The sequence below is a fragment of the Hypanus sabinus genome, chromosome 3 (genome assembly GCF_030144855.1).
Source record: "Hypanus sabinus isolate sHypSab1 chromosome 3, sHypSab1.hap1, whole genome shotgun sequence".
Classification (NCBI taxonomy): Eukaryota; Metazoa; Chordata; class Chondrichthyes; order Myliobatiformes; family Dasyatidae; genus Hypanus; species Hypanus sabinus.
The window spans coordinates 118301077-118313503 of record NC_082708.1 but is presented as its reverse complement, the minus strand read 5'-3'; positions in this window follow the sequence as shown (position 1 = coordinate 118313503).

The following is a 12427-nucleotide window of genomic DNA, read 5'->3' as shown; positions in this document are numbered from 1 at the left end:
ATTCCCCCCCCCCCCCCATGGCTATTTTAGTTGCCCTCTGTTGGTTTTTATAATTTCCCAATCCTCTAATTTCTAACTAATTTTTGCTCAATTATCTGCCCATTCTTTTGTTTTTGTCCCCCTTCACCCACACTTCAGTGAGTTCTGCGTACACCATGATGCTGAACCCTTCTTCTGCCGGCTCCGTCTCCCAACTTACTTCCTGCACTTCCTGTTTCTACCTCCTACCCAAGATCCACAAACCTGCCTGTCCAGGTAGACCTATTGTCTCAGCTTGCTCCTGCCCCACTGAACTCATTTCTGCATACCTTGACACTGTCTTATCCCCCCTTGTTCAATCTCTTCCCACCTATGATCATGACACTTCTCATGCTTTGAATTTTTTCAATGATTTTAAGTTCCCTGGCCCCCTCTGTCTTATTTTCACCATGGACATCCAGTCCCTATATACCTCCATCCCCCACCGAGATGGTCTCAAAGCTCTTCGGGTGTTTTTGGATTCCAGACCTAACCAATTCCCCTCTACCACCACTCTCCTCCGTCTAGCGGAATTAGTTCTTACTTTCAATAATTTCTCCTTTGGCTCCTCCCACTTCCTCCAAACCAAGGGTGTAGCCATGGGCACCTGTATGGGTCCCAGTTATGCCTGCCTTTTTGTTGGCTTTGTGGAACAGTCCATGTTCCAAGTCTATACCGGTATCCATCCCTCTCTTTTCCTTCGCTACATCGACAACTGCATTGGTGCTGCCTCTTGCACACATGCTGAGCTCGTCGACTTCATTAACTTTGCCTCCAACTTTCACCCCACCCTCAAATTTACCTGGTCCATTTCCGACACCTCCCTCCCCTTTCTTGATCTTTCTGTCTCCATCTCTGGAGATGGCTTATCTACTGATATCTTCTATCAACCCACAGACTCTCACAGCTACCTGGACTATTCCTCTTCCCACCCTGTCTCTTGCAAAAAGGCTATCCCCTTCTCACAATTCCTCCGTCTCCGCCGCATCTGCTCTCAGGATGAGGCTTTTCTTTCCAAGACGAAGGAGATGTCTTCCTTTTTTTAAGTAAAGGGGCTTCCCTTCGTCCACCATCAACTCTGCTCTCAGAAGCATCTCTCCCATTTCCCACACATCTGCCCTCACCCCATCCACCCGCCACCCCACTCGGGATAGGGTTCCCCTTGTCCTTACCTACCACCCCACCAGCCTCCAGGTCCAACATATAATTCTCTGTAACTTCCGCCACCTCCAACCGGATCCCACTACCAAACACATTTTTCCCTCCCCCCCCTTCTGCTTTTCGCAGGGATTGCTCCCTACACGACTCCCTTGTCCACTCGTCCCCCCCCCATCCCTTCCCACTGATCTCCCTCCTGGCACTTATCCTTGTAAACGGAACAAGTGCTACACCTACCCTTACACTTCCTCCCTCACCACCATTCAGGGCCCCAGACAGTCCTTCCAGGTGAGGCGACACTTCACCTGTGAGTCAGCTGGTGTGGTGTACTGCATCCGGTGCTCCCCGTGTGGCCTTTTATATATTGGCGAGACCCGACGCAGACTGAGAGACCGTTTCGTGGAACACCTACGCTCGGTCCACCAGAAAAAGCAGGATCTCCCAGTGGCCACACATTTTAATTCCACATCCCATTCCCATTCTGATATGTCTATCCATGGCCTCCTCTATTGTCAAAAAGAATCCAAACTCAGGTTGGAGGAACAACACCTTATATACCAGCTGGGTAGCCTCCAACCTGATGGCATGAACATTGACTTCTCTAACTTCCGTTAATACCCCTCCTCCCCTTCTTACCCCATCCCTGACATATTTAGTTGTTTGCCTGTTCTCCATCTCCCTCTGGTGCTTCCCCCCGCCTCCTTTCTTTCTCCTAAGGCCTCCCGTCCAATGATCCTTTCCCTTCTCCAGCTCTGCATCACTTTCGCCAATCACCTTTCCAGCTCTTAGCTTCATCCCACCCCCTCCGGTCTACTATCATTTCGCATTTCCCCCTCCCCCCACTACTTTCAAATCCCTTACTACCTTTCCTTTCGGTTAGTCCTGACGAAGGGTCTCGGCCCGAAATGTCGACATCGCTTCTCCCTATAGATGCTGCCTAGCCTGCTGTGTTCTACCAGCATTTTGTGTGTGTTGCCTTTTGCTTTTATGTTGGCTTTGACTTACCTTGTCAGCCATGGTTGTGTCATCCTGCCTTTAGAATACTTCTTTTTCTTTAGGATGTACCTATCCTGTACCTTCTGAATTGCTCCCTGTAATTCCAGCCATTGCTGCTCTGCTGTCATCTCTGCTAGAGTCTCCTTCCAGTCGATTTTGGCTAGCTTCTCTTTCTGTAATACCCTTTACTCCACTGTAATACTGATATATTTGATTTTAGCCTCACCCTCTCAGATTGCAGGGTGAATACTATGTTACTATGATCACTGTCTCCTAAAGGTTCCTTTACCATAAGCTTCCCCATCTAATCTAGTTCATTACACAACACTTAATCCAGAATAGCTGATCCCCTAGTGGCCTCAACTACAAGCTGCTCTAAAAAGCCATCTTATAGACATTCTACAAATCCTCTCTTGTGATTCAGCACCAACCTAATTTTCCTGATCCATATGCATATTGAATCCCCTATGACTATCGTATCTTTGCCTTTTTGACAAGCCATTACTATCTTCCATTGTAATTTGTAGTCCACATCCTGACTACTGTTTGGAGGCTTGTATGTTACACCCATCAAGGTCTTTTTACCTTAGCAGTTTCTTAACTCTATGTTGTTAAATATTACATTATTGTCAGGATGTGGAAATGAAAATGAGATATTCTACGTTTTTCAGACCTGCATATTTAGGAATCCTCCCAAGCCTGGTGATAAGCCAAATTATAAATGGACAACCAGTGCATTTTCTTATTAATCGTGGCAAACAGATAAAGTGATAGTTAACAAGCTAATGATATCAAATGATTTCTATGTAGCTGGCATATTTATTTCCTCAGTGATTACAATGATATGTAAGATTTCGATATGCCTGGTAAAGAAAAGGGCAAACATGGACCAGGGAAGATCCCTGTTCAATCACTGATTTTTAGATGATAAGGTAACTATGGAGAAATCAACTTTGTAAAAGTTATTGGGTGCCACAGGAGAATGTAGTCAAAAATTGCATCAAAATTACGGAATGTTCCAGTGACTGGAATGTGATATAAAACTAGAAGTGAGAAGTACTGAGTGGTAGGAATTTCTACAATGCTAATCTAAACTAGCCCATGTAGATTGTCAATCTCTCTATAAATAAACCAGAAATTTAAAAATAGGCCAAATTCACATAACTTAAAAATAACATTGGGTAACATTTTATCTTGATTTGTGGTAAATTTCCTAATATTTTGTGGCTGAAAATAATTTTATAATATGATGTAATGTAATGTAGTACAACCTTTAGATTTACCAAAGCAGCATAATTAATTCATGCACTAGCCACGCTGGAAGGAACAGTTAAAAATGATTAAAATCAACATTACTTTATTGATTGTTTACTTTAAAGAAAGAACATCCTGGCAGTGAATTATGAGCATAGTTTTATCCCAATGTACCATAAATGTACTATTAAGAGCACCTTCATGGTGTAAACATCATTAAAATTACCTACATGGCCTGTTGACATGTAGGCCTAAGGATAATTCATCATCTTATTCAGAAGAATAAGCGGAGATCTCAATGAAACCCATCGAATGTTGAAAGGCCTTGATAGTATGGATGTGGAGAGGATGTTTCCTGTGGTGGGGGAGTCTAAGACCTGAGGACAAAGTCTTACAATAGAGGGACATCACATTGAGAATAGAGATGAGAAGGAATTTCTTGAGCCTGAGAGTGACAACTCTATGGAATTTGTTGCCACAGGTGGCTGTGGAGGCCAAGTGATTAGGTATAGTTAAGGCAGAGGTTGATAGATTCTTGATTATTCAGGGAATGAAGGGAGTTGGCAGGAGATTGAGACTGAGAGGGAAATGGATCAAGCATAATGAAATAGTGGAGCAGACTCGATGAGACAAATGGCCTAACTCTGCTCCTACAAGGTCTTATAGATGCTTAAATGCCTTGAGATACCTATGATGTAAAATTCCCATAAACTGTGTGCTGATTGTATGGATATTCAGGGATCTGCATTATTTCCCATGTCCTTCACTTTCAGCTGTGTTTTAAAGAAATCTCTGAAGGCTTTGGCCTTCTCTTGTGTGTCTGCCAAAGCTCATCCCTCTCTGACTGTGCTGTTTATAACACAGCAAATGTGAATGACCTTTCCCTGTACTTCAACAGTACTGGGATATGAATTTCTAGTAATTCTGATCTCTATTCTTAGTTCTGGAGGGGAATCTTAATTGGGGTATGTGTTTCTGGAGAAGAATGAAAAGAGAAAATAAAAATTTAGTACAAAAATGCTAACCACTCAGCTAAAAAAAAGGCTGGTAAATTTGAAGTGCCAACATAGTAGAAAAAGTGAACTTGCTCTTATTTAGTACTTTTCACCCTGAAGTCCTAAAGTCGCTTAAATATCGTCTGAAGAATACTGCAAATGTATAGACTAAGCAAATAAATCAAAAAGAAATGATTATGTAAAAGTATTTATCTTACAATAAATTACCATGATATAATTGTGTATCAGAAATGACCAGAAAATCTGTATTTTAAACTTAACTTAAAACATGAATAACAAAGAAAGAATATTGGCATTTGTTAATTTACCTCATGAGTCATTTTTCTCCCAATGTCGGGAATTATGGTTCCATTAGTGGGGTCTTGGGTATGGAAAACACAAGTGTGGTTTCAGCAGCTGGTCACTCCTTTCACACCCATTTTTTTCACCCACTTGTTGAGAAAACCTAAACAATCAAATATCTTTTTCTGACTCAGGAAGGTCCTTTTGACTGCTGCCGGCCTATACCAGCTTTCTTTATTTCTGGCCTTATTTTCTAGTGCACTCAGTTCTGTTATCCCACAACCGATACACAGCAGTGATTTGGTACTTACAACTTTCAGCTAGACTTAAAGAAGGCTAAATCCCTAATATGTTTTGAGCCTTATAACCCCTGATTTAAATAGACACAGTATTTGCCTTATCAATTCTGTGCCTATTTCATATTCCTTTGTGTTCAATGTATTGTTAGCATTATACAAACAACGTGGTTTCATGAAAGTGACGTTCATAACATAAAATCTAATAATTTGATTCCACATTACTTCCAGTTAAAGTAAGACCTTATAGGCACATTTTCTTTGAGATATCTGCCATGTTAAAAGGATTTGGTAGAGAATCTGGAAATAAGCTATATAATCTGCAAGGGAAAATAAACTTAAAGTAAACCTGTATTGTTCTGGGGTGAAGTGAAGAGTCATATTTCCTAATGGCAAGTACAGCTGGAGTCTGGACATCTGTCCGCTGAACCAATGGGAGCTTTCAAAGCAAGGAAAGTCATTGGAGAGAACGGTGAGATAGGGACATGGTGACAAGGATGGCCAAAGTGCAAAGGGTGAGGCACTGAAGCAGATGAACAGTTCACTAGATTTCGATAAGACTGTGCAGGATTCAAGGAAAAACAATAAACGCTAGTCCAACTGGACTGTTAACTAAAACTCTCAAAGTGAAAGCTAATGCTGACACAGTGGCTCAGAAGCAGTAACTAAATACTAAATAATACTGCTTCTTTACAACGTCAGTCTGAACGGTGATCTTCCTCCCCGGAACATAGACAAAGGTAAGCAGGCAAGCTGTGCTTTTGGTCGAGACTCAACAATATGAAACAAGAGGAAAGGAGTCAGATACCACTACAGAAACACAAATTGACTGGATTGTGCGAGTGTGATTGCTACCCCCATTTGGCAGCCTGTCTGCGAGGGCACCCAGGCTCCATCATGGAGTCCAGGGTTCTGACAAATGGAGTGAAAACAGGAGAGTGGCATTGAGGTGCAGATAAAGATGGTCTGAATGGCCTCCTGTTTTACCTGCTGTTCCTGTGGACTTCAGAAGAGCTTTGATTTCTGCAAAGGTATTGGAAATATAAATAACGGCAAGTTATGGGCTTTGGATCTGTTTTGTATCACTGTATGGCATACAGTTCCTTAAGTGTGGTCGGTGTGTTTTCATATGACATTTTTAAAGGAAGAATTGTAGCCAAAGCTCAAAAGGGGTGACTCAGAGGTTACATTCATGAAAGATAAACCAGATCTGAAATTAATTTAGATTGCTAAGAAAGTCAAAATTCAGCTCTCTGCATACTTGGAGTCTCAATAAAAACCTCAAGCTTCATTATTTCAAAACAATTTTCTTGTCTGAGAAAACAGATCATTTTTTGGTCATGAGCATTTGTGCTTCACCTTCTCTTTGTCAGCATATTGTTCATTTTCTGTGCTCCCAGTATATATTTCAGTCTGGAATGAGTGAGGACCACTCACTTCATTTAATTTCCAATAGACTGCAAAGAAGGAACCAACTAGTTCAGCGGTACAGTCAAGTAAAATTAAAACATTTTACCCGACAGTGCAAATCATTTGATTTTAAAACTGTAGTTATTTGACTTTGACTGCTGATGGGGTTTAGAGTGGTTGGCAAAACATGCCGCATTAACAGCTAAGATCTAACGTATGCTTCTAGTCAAAGGCACTCTTCATCAGAAGAACGGATTTGGAAAATCAGCCCTTTAGTGTCTTAAGTAACATTACTAAAGCATTCAGTAACAATTTGGCATTTAAAACGAATAGGGCAGAGGATGCAAATTACTCTGTTGCTAAACCAAAGGTTAAACTGATGTCTTACATCTGCAAGGGAAATTAAACTTTGGTGGGAAAAGTTCTTTTGCCAACTCCAGAGCCAGTGCAGCTGCAAGTTAAAGATACAGAAAGGCTCTTGCGCACATAAGCAACTGCTTAGGCATCATGTGCCCTACTCCCTATGCTAGTAATGAAAATAACGTGCTGTCACATCAGCATTACTGTTGCAACACTGTACATGAGTATGTTTGGGAGCAATTGCAAAAACTTCAAGTGTAAGGAGATTTTCCCCAGTAATAGTTAAAATCTACAATATTGCTATTTGAAAATCAGAAAAAACATTAACCAAAGTTTTTCTATATTTATATTAAGAAAGACTGAGTGGGGTTAGAGTTCTAAATTAACTAAACATCAACCAAAGTTTTCTATATATATATATTAGGAAAGACTGAGTGGGGTAGAGTTCTTAATTCTAGAGTGGAAATGTCTGTGAGGTCACCTTTCAGAGTCATAGAGCCATACAGCACAGACTCAGGCTCTTTAGCCCATCATCCTACGCTCGCTCTACTATTCCTTTTCATCCACATTAGATCTGTAGCCTTCCATATCTTGGTGGCTCGAACATTTCTCAATGTGCCTCTTAAATGCCTCCACCACCTTTTCAAGCAGTGCATTCCAGTCTCCAGTCACCCAGAGAAACCCCCCCCCCCATATCCCCCTGTACATTTTTCCCCTTACTTTAAAGCTGTGCTGCTGTGTCCTAGATATTTCCACCATGGGAAAGGTTTTTTATTTCCGTTTTATCTATGCCCTCATAATTTTTTTATACCTCCAGCACCCTGCAGGAGATTGCATGCAGTAATTCACTTGGCAAACATATTGTCAGCATTCACTGACAGAGAGGGTATAAAAGGTAAGTGAAAAAACTTCTTGAACCCTTGGTCATACTTCTAGAGAAGGTAATCACATAGTGCCTTTGCACAGAGATTTCCAGGATTTAGACCCATTGATGGTTAACAATAAAGTAACTTTGACAAGCTTCCAAGCCAAGAAAGACAGACCCAATAAAACACATAAACTCTTCTCAGGCTTCCAGCATACAGGTGTTGATTTTAACCAATATTTCAATAACAAACTCAGCCATCTTCATCGGGGATGTCTAGTCTGGTGGTATAAATACTCAGCTCCCGTTGTTCGTCCCTCCTGACAGGTTAGTCCTTAACCAATCAGGTTTTGCTTGTCACACCTTGTTTAAAATCATCTTCCTGTTCTTACTTAGAGTGAGACCATCGTCTTTGTTAAAGTTCTTATTCTCTCGTCTTACTTCGATGGCTTCCTTCACCAGATGGTCCCAAAAGCCACTGGTGCAGCACAGTAGTTTTGTGGCGTCAAAGTGAATCCTGTGGTATTGTGTGTGCAATGTTCTGCTACCGCCGATTTCTCCGGGTAACCCAAATGAATGCCCCTCCTGTGCTCCTTGATGCGAGTTTCCACCGTGCGTCTCGTCTGGCTCCGCATTCACAGGGAATCCTGTAAGCTTCAGCCATCCTGAGTCCCGGGTCACCCTTGACCTGCATAAACTGAGATTTGAGCTTCCTTACAGGTTTGTGGATGATATTAATCCAGTATTTCTTCAGGATCCTGGCGATCCTTCCAGAAATCGTGGAAATATAGGGAAAACAGGCTGTAGTAACGGGCTCCTCCTTGTAGTTAGGTTCATCCGTGATGAAGATGGTGGAGTTTGTCATTGAACCATTGGTTAAACTCGACACCTGTACCCGGCTGGAAGCCCAAGAAGAGTTTATGCATCACATACGCTGGGAAAGCACTAGATCCAATAAAAATATAAAATTCTGAGAGGGCCTGCCACAGAGGAGGTAGAGAAGGTATTCATTTTAGTGAGAGAGGTGAAAACTAGAAATCATATCCAATCAATAACTTTACTTGGAGAGCACTTAGAATGCAGAACTTGTTATCAAAAAATGGTTTATGCAAATAATATCGATAAATTAGTGAAGTTGTCTTGTCCATGCCTGCTGATCCATTATATGGGATCATATCTGATCCTTTACCTCAATGCCAGTCTTCAGCATTCACACCTTATCCCTTCTATCCCTTAACATCCAAAACTATGACAAGTCTCTATTTTGAATGTACTCACCAATTGTGCCTTGAAAGCCTTTTGGGTAAAGATTTACTGCCCTTAGTCTGAAGAGATTTCTTCTTATCTCTGCCCTGAAAGGCAGTCCTCTCACTTTGAAACTGTGACCCCTGGTTCTAGACATCCAACCAGAAACATCATATAAATCTTACATTTTTCAAAACAGATCTAATCTCATTTCCCCTCTAGATAATTACCCCACATCAAAAATCAATCTGGTGACCTTTCATTGCATACTTGGTATCATAACTATATCTTTTCCTATTCAGGGATCAGATAATTACACTATATTCCCAATATCAAACCATCAGAGCCCTATAAAAGATCAGTAAAATGGCATCCAGTGCCCCTTGGTAGGTCGGCAGGTCCCTGATTAGGGAGTATACCCGCGGACTGACTCTGTGCATGATAGCAGGCTCAGTCACGTCAAACTCTTCCAGGTACGATTGGAAGCAAGCAAGCCAGAGTTCAAAGGTAATAGCTGCTTCAGGAGATTGAGGATCAATGTCCAATTTGTCTGGTCATAAAATGCTCTCCATGTTTTAAAATTGCAGCTAATAAAATTGATGCATCATCAAAAACTCTTGGAGACGGGAGGCGAACAATAGGCTTTTATTAGCTGCAAGAGACCATGATTAGCAGCAAGAGACCACCACACAACATCCTGGAGACTGAGGGGGGAGCAGTGCCTCCAACCACCTTTATACAGGGGTCTGTGGGAGGAGCCACAGGAGCAGTCAGCAGAGGGGTGTGTCCAGACAGGTATATGCAGTTCACCACACACTTAGAAACAAAACCATTGTTGAATGCAGAACACTTTATAAGCAGCTTTTTATCAACTTTTATTGCTAATGATATCTACTATGTTTTTTTTATATATATTCACATTAATTTCATTTATCTCTTCAATCACTCCGGATATCTCATTCTCCATTTTCTTCTTGGAGATTTCCTGTGTTCCCTTTCGTTATAATACTTGTTCAAATTATCTGTCATTTCCATATCCCCCAATATCATCAAAATCATTACGTGCCGTGCTGTATGATGCAGATGATCATGGTCCCATGTCCATGGTGGTTCTTGGCAAGTTTTTCTACAGAAGTGGTTTGCCATTGTCTTCTTCTGGACAGTGTCTTTACAAGATGGGTGACCCCAGCCATTATCAATACTATTTGAGATTGTCTGCCTGGTGTCAGTGGTCACATAACCAGGACGTGTGATATGCACCAGCTGCTCATACGGCCATCCACCACCAGCTCCTGTGGCTTCATGTGACCCTGATCAGAGGGCTAAGCAGGTGCTAGACCTTACCCAAGTGTGACCTGCAGCCTTGGGGAGGGAAGGAGCATCTTACATCCCCTTTGCTAGAGAAGTATCTCCACCTCACCACTCAATTTGCCAATATAGCCTCTGTCAAATCTGTAAGGAATCTATATTAACTATAGCTGATAATTCAAACCTAATTTACAAACCTTTAGATGTTTTTGCTTTTATTTTTATGCCCCTGTATTCTAATTGTGCTTTTCAATCAATTTCTGAGTCCACCTTCACTGAAGCTCCCCCAGTCTTTAGGACTACTGCTGTTTATGAAAATGTTGTAAGCTTTTTCCTTCCATCTAAATCTCTTGCATTGGCCAAGAGTGAAACACTTCTCCTGTTAGCTTTTTGTGCCATAAAGGGGTATTTACTAGATCTGTATATTAATTCTTTGAATGCTAGCCACTGTTTACTTAATGCTTTAAGATTTTATAGTGTTTCCCAGTCTGTGATAGCCTAATTATACCTCTTCATAGTTTTGTTTGCTAAGACTTCTAAGCCCCAGTTTCAGATGGAACTAAGTGTCTTTAAGTCTTTCTATAAAATTCTGTTTTTATATTATCACCCATCCCTAGAAGCTCCTTAACTACCAGATTATTAATTAACCCTTTCTCATTCCACAATACTCGATCTAAAAAGCCCCATTCCTTCCTTACTTGTTTTTTCAGATACTAACCTGGAAAATGAACTGTTTTACACTTTGTGAATTCATCCTCCTCATTAGTTGATTTAATGTCTAATGTCAAGTCTGTCTAAATGTAGCCTAAAATAATACTGTTATTTCCCTTGTTTCATTTCTCTTTGGTTTCCTGATTTATGCCATGCTGTACTTTGCAACGTGCTTGAAGGCCTTTGAACAGCTCACCCCACTTCTGCTGTTTCTGAACTCCACATTTCAATTTTCTGAGTTAAATCCTCCACTCAACACTTCACTATTCTTTAATATTGTGCCAGGGCTATCTCATCTCCTTTTGCCCTTCTCTTGCAAATGTTAAGTATCTTGGAATATTTAAGTACCAACCTTGATTACTTTGCAATCACAACTCTGTAGGCACTTAAAGATTGTACCAACTTATTTAATTTATTATCTTAATTCACCTCACTTGCTTAACTAAAGTGCATAAATTAAATATTGTAAGGCATGGAATGGATTAATCAGTAACACTTTGATTGCGATGCAGCAGGGAGTTCAGAATGGCCAATTCCCACGCTGACCGTTCTTGCTTTTACACATTGGAATCTCCTGCCTGATGATAGAAAGTCAAAGAAGATGCTGGATGGATGGGTTGGATCCTTAATAACACTAAGGGCCCTTCCAGACTGTGTCAGAAAGGGATCCTGGGTACAAAATAAGCATACAGTTCCCATCAGAGAGAGTGGGGAGAAATAGCAAAAAAAGTAAAATATTCTTCATCTGAATACGTGCAGCATTATTTATGTGTAATTTATTTTTGTAGATTTTATCCTGACCTTCATAGTTATTTTGTGTTATGTGTACTGCTGTGCTTTACATCCTAGTTCAGAGGATTGTTGTTTCCTTTCTGTATACATTATATGAGTATATACATTATATATATGTATATACTTAAATAATAATAAAATTGACTTGTCTTGGTTATCATGACCCTTAATTTGCTTTGTTCACCTTGTTCTTTCTCTACATCTTCCAAAATTTTCCCCACGGAAAAGTCTTCCCTGTGCTGTTACTTAGTTCAAAGCCTCATCCATAGTTGGAATTGTTCTCTTTGCTCAGACACTGTTCCCAGACTCATTCAAGTAAATCTTGGTCTATCTGAATAACTTGTTCTTTCCCCAGTACTGGTGCCTATGCCCCAAGAATTGAAATACATTTCTCTCAAACTTTAAATCACACATTCAACTCTGATTTTATTTACCTTGTGAGGGGTGATTGATATGTTCGTAGTCTAAGGTAGAAGGAGTCAATTTTAGAAAACCTAGCACGTTTATTTTCAACATAGTTACACACTTAGTCCAGCAGTTGTGGAGCATATGGATCTTGCACCTCCAGACAGTGTCCACAGATGGGTGATTGATAAGTTCGTGGCCTGAGTTAGAAGGAGATGAGTTATACAGCTGTCATTACATGCACAAGCAGTTGAACTCTTTGAGTGATTATGCAGAAAGTTTGAAGTTAATAACTCACCTCCTTCTACCTT